This window comes from Eleutherodactylus coqui, chromosome 1 (genome assembly GCF_035609145.1).
Source record: "Eleutherodactylus coqui strain aEleCoq1 chromosome 1, aEleCoq1.hap1, whole genome shotgun sequence".
In the NCBI taxonomy this organism is placed as follows: Eukaryota; Metazoa; Chordata; class Amphibia; order Anura; family Eleutherodactylidae; genus Eleutherodactylus; species Eleutherodactylus coqui.
In genome coordinates, this window is record NC_089837.1 from 335,476,720 (window position 1) to 335,487,064 (window position 10,345).

Consider the following 10,345-nt stretch of genomic DNA (forward strand, 5'->3'; position numbering starts at 1 on the left):
GGTGAGGGATCAGTGTGCCTGGCAATCTGTGTTTCATACTAACCGAGTGCCCTATTGCAGTGCTGTGTCCCCGTGAAGGTTGGCACACGCCCATAACATGACTCTTTTCAGATGGTTCTGTATATGCACTCTCCCATTCATCTCTATGGGAGAACATGTGTGCAGAGTCATCTCCAATAGTCATGCTTTGTGCACTTGTCAACTTCGCTGGAGCACAGTGCTAAAAAGGGCACCCGGTATAAAGAGCAGCTCCCTGGATCCCCATATCGTAATTTGTGGGGCTCAAAGGTGGTAGCAGGCTCCCTTTCAGGGCTCAGTGACACGGGCGCATCCGGGCGCCGATGCGCCCGTGTTCCTGCAGTATAAGATGGCCACACTGCAGCTCCATTACCGGTCAGGTGTTCTTTTTTCCGGCGGTGCGGAGAGTCGTCCGCATCTGCAGTGTGGCTGTCTTCTTCGTGCAGTAACACGGGTGCATCGGTGCCCGGATGCGCCTGTGTGACTGAGCCCTTCAAGTGAATTACAGTGTGTTGTATAATTTAGTAAAATGCCAATTCCAATATGTTTCAGTGTGACGTAACAGACTATGTCAGTCCACATCAGGAAAAGTCACTGGCTGTGAAAGATCAGGATGCTAGTATCCCTCCCATCAAAGACCAAGAGTCAGGTGCAGTAAAACTATGTCTCATCTGTAAGAACTTTAATATTTCTTCAACGCAGCATCAATCACACCGGACAGATGGTTTTATATTCAGGGTGTAGAACCTTTAAGAGTAAAATGCCAATACAAATATGTTAATATCTCTGTGTTTTTAATAAGAGAATTTCCAGTTGTCTCAGCTCAGTCTACCTCTACATTTTATTGCAAATCTGTGCTAGAAACAAGTGTCACACAAACAAAATGTTACAGTAGTTTTCATTAATGATAGCAAGCTTCTGATTATCTATGGTGGCAACTAGAGTTCATATCAGCCATGGCTGAACAAGAATGCCTGAATAGGGGTTCTTATACACAGGCAGATTGCCTGCCCAAACGAGCGCCAATCAACAATATAAGTTAATCAGGGCTTGTTTAAAGGGCTGTTAACACTGGCTGATGCAGACTGGGGAGGAACAATCGTTAATACAGAGGTCCGTAAGGGCCCTTAACTCTGGGAGGAGGTGCTGTTGGCTTACTATATCTATAATGGATCCAAACTTTGTCAAGGCATACATTAGTAAGTTAACAACTTGCCTTTTGTAGGTGATTGTAGCATACTTAATTTATTGTCCAACCCCATTAAGCACAGCTAGCAGTGTACATCTTATGCGCAGGCTGTAAGCCTTTTCACTGAAATTATTCCTGGAGACTGAATATAATAGCAGAAAACATCTAAAATATAATTACTGTAATTATGCTTTAAGCGTAATTACCTCTGTCACCACATTCTTTTGTCTGCAACTTGTATAATATGTATTAGGGAACCTGCGTTACCTACTGCAGACCTTCATTTTATGCAGCTGATAGAGGTGAGATATTGGTGAATTTAACACCTACACATCACCTGTTGTTTCTATCTCTTGAATTGGGCACCTGCTTTGCTCACAAACACTTCTATATCTTAGGCAACTTGTACACGGGGCAACAGTTGACCGAAAAATCACTCAAACAAGTGATGGTCATCCGGGGTAAAGGGTACTGAATGGGAAGTCACTCATTAGTTGCTTATTTTAAGGTCAAAGACCAGGGATTAGTATTTTCAGGGTAGAGTAGACATTATCCCGAGTAAAATACCAATACATGCATATGATATAGGGAATGATTAAGGTTCACAAGGTCCGGTTGGTAAAGGGTTAAATGGTGCCATATACATATGGATAAGAGGAAATTAGCGACGTTAATAAATAAAGCTGGTTCCTAGTCAATTGCTTTCCTCCTCAGTTTTTCTCCAATTGAGCCTATAGATTTATTAGACCAAGGAAGGAGAGTAAGGGTTAACTAGTGACTGATAAGTCCTTACACTCCATATACATGGGGCCCAATTCAGACCCACTGCTATAAATTTCAAAAGACCAAACAGGAAAGCAGTAACTGTCTATTTGACGCTCCAAGTCAGCACATCAAGGGTTAATATTCCCCATGTGCTTAAAGTGCTGCTGGCAGCTGTTCCTGTGGCTCAGGTTTCCCCTAAATCACTCTGCGATAAGAAATGCCTAAGTGAACATCCCTATTGTCTAACACAGCACCGCTGTGATAAGGTATAGGCTAAATCGGCATCGGTGCAGCTGCCCGACAGAAGGTATCGGGCCGCCGTCTAACACTACACTTGAACTGACTATCTGGAAAAACATGTACTGACTCACTAAACTATGTCATCGACGCGCTTCTGCAATGTTCTAACATATACACTGCTTCATCAGGATGAGTTAACACATATAAGTGGGAGCGGCCGTGATGTCTGGCGGCATCCCAATAGTGAGTGCCGCGCGTCTGATACAGTCAGCGCTTATATATGTAAAGCTCCTCCTTTCCTCTCTCATCCTAGCCAATCCCAAATTCTGGTTGGGATTACTCATTCCCCCTTGCCTTCTCGCCATACAAGCTGAGTAGCAGTCTCAGCTGAGACACTTCAGCACTGGACAGCTCCCTGCTGTCGTGATGCAGGGCATTAGTGTATAGGAGAGAGGATCAGCACTGGACAGCTCCCTCCTCCCTCCTGGAGCCCTGTAAAGCAGTGTTCCCCAACTCCAGTTCTCAGGGACCGCCAACAGGTCATGTTTTCAGGATTTTCTCTGTATTGCACAGGTGATGTAATTCTTATGAATGCCTCAGACATTGCCACAAGTGTTCTCACTATAGGATATCCTGAAAACATGACCTGTTGGTGGTCCCTGAGGACTAAAGTTGGGGACCCCTGCTGTAAAGGATTCTGAAGGCATTTGTGCAATAAGGGGGTTTGATGTATGGTAATTAAGACCCATATTCCAATATTCCAACCTGATTTGTCTCCGGCTTTCTCCCGGGGGGGGGGGGGGGGGCGGGGGTGGATACCCTGGAGGGATCATTTCAGTTAGTTGTGTTGACTGAGCTATTAGGTTCAGTAGAACCAAATAGCTGCGTTATTCTGCCGCAGATTTACGCCGTGGGGAATGTAACATAAATCTATCTGTGGGTATTAGCCCTTAAGGGCCTGAAAGTCGTCCTGTGTAGAAGTACCCTTACACCAGAGATGCCACAAATAACATTGGCTGCCTTAGCTTTCTAGTAAATATTCTTTTAGTGGATATGCAGTAAAAGTCTGATTGGTGGACGCTGCTTGTCTGCTTCATATCTCCCAAAACTATAATGGTGTGTGTGTGTAATCCCACCCTCCCCAATCAGACCATTATAGCTCATACTAACCATCAGACCCCCTGCCTCAACACATAATTGGAGTTGATAAGGCAAAACTGTGATACACTGTATATAATATTGCTGAATATCTTTATTATAGGCTTTGATGATGATGATGCACTGCCTGGACCTCAGTGTTCACTAAACCAAACTGGTAAGCAATCTGTATTTAAAGAGACATTCTGTGTTTCATTTACTATGTAACCCGTTTCCCCAGCTAGTATTACCTGGTTTATTAATCTATCCGAAGATTCCTGGAGTCCTTCTCTTCAGGTGGGTCATGTGATCTCATTCTGACCCCCTGAGAATTAGTTTGTTTTTTATGCTGTGCTATTAGTAGGAAGCTATTTGTTTGAGTACAGGTAATTGGCTTTAAAACTCTTGGGAAACACTGGGGCTGATCATCCTGCTGGAAGCTGGGAGAGGAAGTGGCAGTCCTAATATCATGCATTGTCTCCTTTTGCATGTCCGCTTGTAGTCTTTCATAATTGCTGTGAATGTCATTCTTTATTTTGTCGTGTGGTAAAGTTGCCCATTCTTATTGACAAAACAGTCCTTACATCCTGCTAACGGCACATCTAACACAAGCTGCTTGTTTGAGTTCTTCCCAAAATGACTCAATGATGTTGAGGGCTCCCCTTATGACAGATCCATGTCTCTCCTGACGCTTATACCTGTTACTTTCCACAAAGCTCCAGCACTGTGTAATATTGTGATGCTTCTGTAACAGAGGTGATCATACCGGGTCTACGTAAATACCAGCAGAGTGGTCACCCCTCTACTGATTCTAATCCTAGAATGTGTTCATTAACCCTTTGCAATCCAATTTTGGATTCGGGGTTTCCTATGGGGCTTTCTCTTTCTGTCATTTTACAATGGCGCTATCTGCTGGCTAGAGCCAGTACTGCAGTATGTGACATGCCGAAGAAGCCATCGACAACAGAGCGGCTAGTAATATAAAGTAAGAATACCCTGCTGGACCTCTTCCGACATCCGAGCTGTACAGCCTTCAATCAGAATGTCTGAAGACGTCAGACAGTGGATTGGAAAGGGTTAAGAACCTTAATCCCCCCAGCAGTTCAGGACGGGCTCTGTCCCTTCTGCAGGAAAAGGACATTATAATTTTAAACGAACAGAGCTTGTTCTACTTTAACTGTCTGTAGCTCTGTTTCTATCAGGGCTACCAGATAGAATATTTGTAGCTCTTACAGAATTGGAGCTATAGCAGTTTGAAATGGGTTTGGAAATACTAAAATTATAGATGTCATTTTTTCATTTAGTGTGGTGAGGAGAGAGGAAGGGGGGGGGCATTAATTTTTGTGTATGGTATCACCCTCTACTCCCACCACTAACTCCACCTCTCCCATCAATCAGAGAGCATTGTCATATATGGGCTTTTTACAACAAAAGGAGTGAAATTACTTTACACAGTTTAATACTACAGATGCTGCAGTCATTGCTGACCGTGGCATCTAAATGTTTTTATAGAAAAAAAATACAACTTTTTACCCCTTACACAAGGCTTTAAATACTGAAAAAATAACAAAATAAACCCTACTCATGATTGGTATTGCCACATCCATAACAGCCCATACTATAAAATATTACTTTATATTTCAATCACAGCAAATTCAGCAAAAAAAAGGAATATCCAAAAAAGCTGTTTTCTGATCGTCTCACTTCCCCTAAATAGATATAAAAAAAGGAATAAAAAAATTGTATATACCTGAAAATGTTACCCATTAAAACTACACATCTGACATAAACAGGCCTGATACCGCTGTCAGCTGATAATGCTTTGGTCCTGGAATGTGGCGCCTCACAAGGTATTTGTGTAAAAGAAAAAAAAAGGTTTTATATTGTGCGAAAGTGGTAAAGCAAAATAAAACCTGTATAAATTTGGTGTTGTCATAATCTTTAGGCCTGTTTCACAGGGGCTACAAAATCGCACCATTTTGTAGCAATGCAATGTCGCTACAAAACGCATGTATGTGAAGCCCATGGTTTCCAATGGGTTCATCCACATGAGATATTTTGTAGCCTGAAAGAACCCATTGGAGACCATGGGCTTCACAGACATGTGTTTTGTAGCGATGTTGCATGGCAACAAAATCGTGGGATTTTGTAGCCCGCGTGAAACAGGCGTAATGGCTCGTAGATGAAAGGTAATATAACAGTAACATAATATTTATACCATGTCATAAAAATAAATCACAAAAAACAATGGGGAAATAGCTTTTTTTCTATTGCTTCCAGCAAATAAAAATAATAATAAGTTTTTCAATACATTACGTGTACCCAAAGTTGTTTTGTATAAGGCTGCATTCAGACGACCGTATATCGGCTGGGTTTTCACGCCCAGCCGATATACGGCGTCTCACTCTGCTGGGGAGGAGGCTGGAAAAACCAGGAGCAGTGCTCTGAGCTCCCGCCTCCTCTCTGCCTCCTCTCCACTCCCCTGCACTATTTTCAATAAGGAGAGGCGGGACAGGGGTGGAGCTAATTCATTAAATGTAGCCCCGCCCCGTCCCTCCTCCTCTCATTGCAAACCGTGCACAGGGGCGGGGAGGGGGTGGAGAGAAAGCAGAGAGGGGGTGGGAGCTCAGAGCACTGCTCCTTGCTCTTCCAGACTCCTTCCCCTGCAGAGAGAGACGCTGTGTATCGGCTGGGCGTGAAAACCCAGCCGATATATGGTCGTCTGAATGCACCCTCGTCCTGTCAAACGCAAGGTGAAAAACAGCTACATTGATGAAAAAATGAAAAAGTTTTGATCGCTGGAACACAAAAAGGGATTCGATTTACTGGCCCCTAATGATAAAATTACTTATTTCACCAAGGGGTTAAAAATGCACTTAAGCTAACAGAGTTCTTTGTCACCATTGTTTTTTGCAACATAAATTCAAAATTGCAATAAAAAGTGACATTTTAGGCAGGAATTCCAACTGAAGGCATTTTAGACGTATTTTATAGAACTGTTTGTATTACATTAATATTTCCTGTCCTTCATTTGAACAGATCGTCAGTGCGAGAGCATGGAAATCACATGTCTGATTAATAACACCATTTGTGGTAGGTTTCACCCTCAGGTGGTTATAAACTGTGTCTGATGTAGCGTGGGTTAAAGATTTCAGTGCAGTTTTAGGTAAGGGCAAATAGTACTTAATAAAGCTTTTAATAGAGAGTCAGCTGTGCTGTCTATTAATATAGCAGTAAATCTTCTAACCCTGCAGTGACACCCCCCTAAATGTCTACCCTTGGGAAGACCCCAGGCTCCATCCCAACTTGATTTATATGTGAAGGATTTTCCCTACCCTTTTAGTCTATGAAAGCTGCTCCTCTAAAAGGAGTTTCTATTGAAAAGTTGACTTTTAAAGGATGACAAGCAAGACTTACATGTGCCACTTAATCATCTGAATGTGGGCCAGTGCTGGATCACTAAAGTGAGCTAGAGGGGGAGACTTCTGTGGCACATTAGGGCAACTGCCAGATAAGGGTAGGGGGCAGAGCCAAATTTACCCCTAGACATTGGAGGTCCAGTGCCTAAGGCGGCCCCATGCCGGGAGCAGCCTCGTTGCCAGCAGTCAGGACTTTTTTTCAACCTCGTCTCCTGCCTCTTGTTAGAGATGCCAGTATATTTGCTGTTTTTATAGGGGCGGGGTGGAAGAGGATTCAGGATAAAGGCTGTATGGCAGAGAGGGAGGATGACAAGCCATGCTCCGCTCTCACTTCTCTGCCATGCGAAGAGACTGCAGAGCTAACACAGTAAGAGAACACAGAGGAAGCCTTGCCTGACCGCCTCAGATCCAAACTACAGACTCACTTGTGAAGTGTTAAGCCCCATTTACACACAACGATATCATTTGAACGAGGGAACGACTGAACAAATTAACGATTTTTTGCATAGAAATGCATAGCATTTAGATGGAAGGATAATGGTCTGAAATCCTCTCCATTTCCCTCATTAGCTAAGATAAACACTGTTTAGGTTGTTTGCTCAGGTGGACGTGTGTTTATGCGAGCAACTTGCTTAATGTTTAACTTTTTAATTAGTGTGAATTCATTTTAAGAAATTTTGGGCGATTAATCATTACGTGTAAATGGGCCTTAAGTAGTAAGTAATTACACTGTTTTATGTTTTCTTTAATCTCTGTAGAATGGCCACATGGAGGTAGGAGGGGGAGAGGTTGGCATAAGCGGCTTTACCTGACTCTTTATATCACTATGCTTCAGTTTTAATCTGGCCATACAATTAAAGGGGTTGTCCCGAGGCAGCAAGTGGGTCTATACACTTCTGTATGGCCATAATAATGCACTTTGTAATATACATTGTGCATTAATTATGAGCCATACAGAAGTTATAAAAAGTTTTTTACTTACCTGCTCCGTTGTTAGCGTCCTCGTCTCCATGGAGCCGACTAATTTTTGGCCTCCGATGGCCAAATTAGCCGCGCTTGCGCAGTCCGGGTCTTCTGTGTTCTTCTATGGAGCCGCTCGTGACAGAGAGCGGCTCCGTGTAGCTCCGCCCCGTCACGTGCCGATTCCAGCCAATCAGGAGGCTGGAATCGGCAGTGGACCGCACAGAAGAGCTGCGGTCCACGAAGCAAGAGGTTCCCGGCGGCCATCTTCACAGGTAAGTATAGAAGTCACCGGAGCGCGGGGATCAAGGTAAGCGCTCCGGTAAGCTGTCTGTACGTCCCTGCATCGGGGTTGTCTCGCGCCGAACGGGGGGGGGGTTGAAAAAAAAAAAAACCCGTTTCGGCGCGGGACAACCCCTTTAAGATAACATCAATTTGGACAGTCAGTCATCCATGGGATCATTTGTATGAATGATCCCACAAGTAGCTCTATAGATCAAAGTAGATGATAAGGGACCGTCAGCTTACTTCTGCATAACGTGTATGGTCGCCTTCAGTGGGGTTGTCCTAGCAAAATAAGTGTGGGTAGAGGATAATGTGTGAACTTATTCTTTTATGGTTTATTCAACAAACGTAGGGCATGTTCATATCTGTGCCTGGCGATTTGTTTGGACCGTCCACTGCAGATCTGGCATAAAATCCTGTAGGAAATAGTGCAGTATGCTCTTCTACTTTGTCTGGGAAACCGTCAGAGAGCTGGATGGAAGTCACATGGACCCATTATACTTATTGGGGGCCATTTGGTGCTGGCATGTGCCGATCCAGTGCTTCGGTCTATCCCATTGTTCAGCTCCTATGATGGAACCGAACAGTAGAAGAGTTGAGTGCAGAGGCAATGGCAAACCACCCCAGAAAAACAGTCTGCCAAGAAAACGTGACAATGTGACGTCACCATAGGAGTTGGTCACTACTCAATGCTTGCACCAAGGGACTTCACCTTGTATCTTACTAAAGAGGTCCTATATGGTATTTGTCTTCTGTGGTCATAATTCACTCAACATAACCAAAGTTTAGATTTTTAGTTCAATCGGTTTTTATTGGTTTTCAAAGAAAAGTATTATATAGACATTGCACAACATCGTTGATATCAACATGTGTCCGTATAAGCACAACAAACAACATATCTTGGTTTCCTAATACTTATGGCATGAACTAGATTGTATAGCTTAATCTCTTGTGTCTCGTATCAGAAATTGGGAACTGCGCAATGTAAGATTATAACAAATCATGAACAAAACTGGGGGGGTGAGGGGGGGGATGAGTGGAAAGGTGAAGCGGGGGTAGAGGAAGGGGAAGGGGGGGTAAGGGAAAAATATCAGCCTCGCTTACCCGCTCCTAAAGGTTGTTATAAACCTAACCGCAAAGTTTAGATTTTTAGATATGAATTACTTGATATTAGTTTTCTATCATTGATAAACTTTGTCTTAGACTTCTAGAATGCATATACTGTATAACTCAATACATATGTATATGTAATTAAAGAATGTAATACTGAACCCTTGTTTCATGTTTTTATCTATTAGGACATCAACTCTGAAGCACAACAGAACACAGATCGTTCCCATTTATGACTGTGTGGTATAAATCCTGTAGATTTCCTGTCACTGTTAGTTTCTTATTTGTGCAACAATGTTTTTATTGGCTGTTTATAAGGTTTTCCTATTAATTTTAGATGTTTTCCTGTTTGCTTGTAAGAACATTTCATCTATTTAGTTTTGATGCATCAGTGTTTTGCTTGTTGTAATAGTAGACCTGTTGCTTTAAGATTATTTGGCGTTCTTATAGTAATAAGGGCCCTTAAGAGATATTCTTGTAAAAGGATTCCATTCTGTTATAAACTTGTGCCTAATTACTCTGAAATAAATCTTACATTGTTTCTAGCACACCGTGTTATTTCTGGAGCAGATGGTTTGTTTTGTGTATATTGTATCATTTAAAGGGGTTGTCTCGCGAAAGTAAGTGGGGTTATACACTTCTGTATGGCCATATTAATGCACTTTGTAATGTACATCGTGCATTAAATATGAGCCATACAGAAGTTATTCACTTACCTGCTCCGTTGCTAGCATCCACGTCTCCATGGCTCCGTCTAATTTCGCTGGCTTCTTGCTTTTTTAGACGCGCTTGCACAGTCTGTGCTTCTGCCTGGTGAATGGGGCCGCTCGTGCCGGAGAGCTGCTCACCGCGTCGTCATCGTAGCTCCGCCCCGTCACGTGTGCCGATTCCAGCCAATCAGGAGGCTGGAATCGGCAATGGAACGCTAGGAAGGAGAAGAAAATCCACAGTGCACCATGGGAGAAGACCCGCGGTGCACCGTGGGAGAAGACCAGCGGCGCCATCTTTAAAAGAAGAATAGAAGAAGCTGCAGAACGCTGATGCAGGTAAGTGCAATGTGCTTTTTAAAAACTAACCTATGTTTTCTTTTTAACAGGGCAGAATGCGGGGGTAAGTGAAAAAAAAATTTTTTACGCTTTCGCCTTGAGACAACCCCTTTAACTTGAAGTATTCGCTGTTAGCATCAAGGACTCACCGCTTGTATCAAAAAGAAGTCGTGTTG

The 10,345-nt window shown here is 43.1% G+C and overlaps 1 long non-coding RNA gene across 1 annotated transcript; it reads left to right on the forward strand.

Moving 5' to 3' along the window:
* The first annotated feature begins 3,475 nt into the window (after positions 1-3,475).
* On the forward strand, positions 3,476-9,382 carry LOC136612217 (uncharacterized). Its single transcript, XR_010790373.1, has 3 exons — positions 3,476-3,527; positions 6,389-6,442; positions 9,312-9,382. It is a non-coding gene; the product is annotated as an uncharacterized lncRNA (long non-coding RNA).
* Positions 9,383-10,345: the final 963 nt, after the last annotated feature.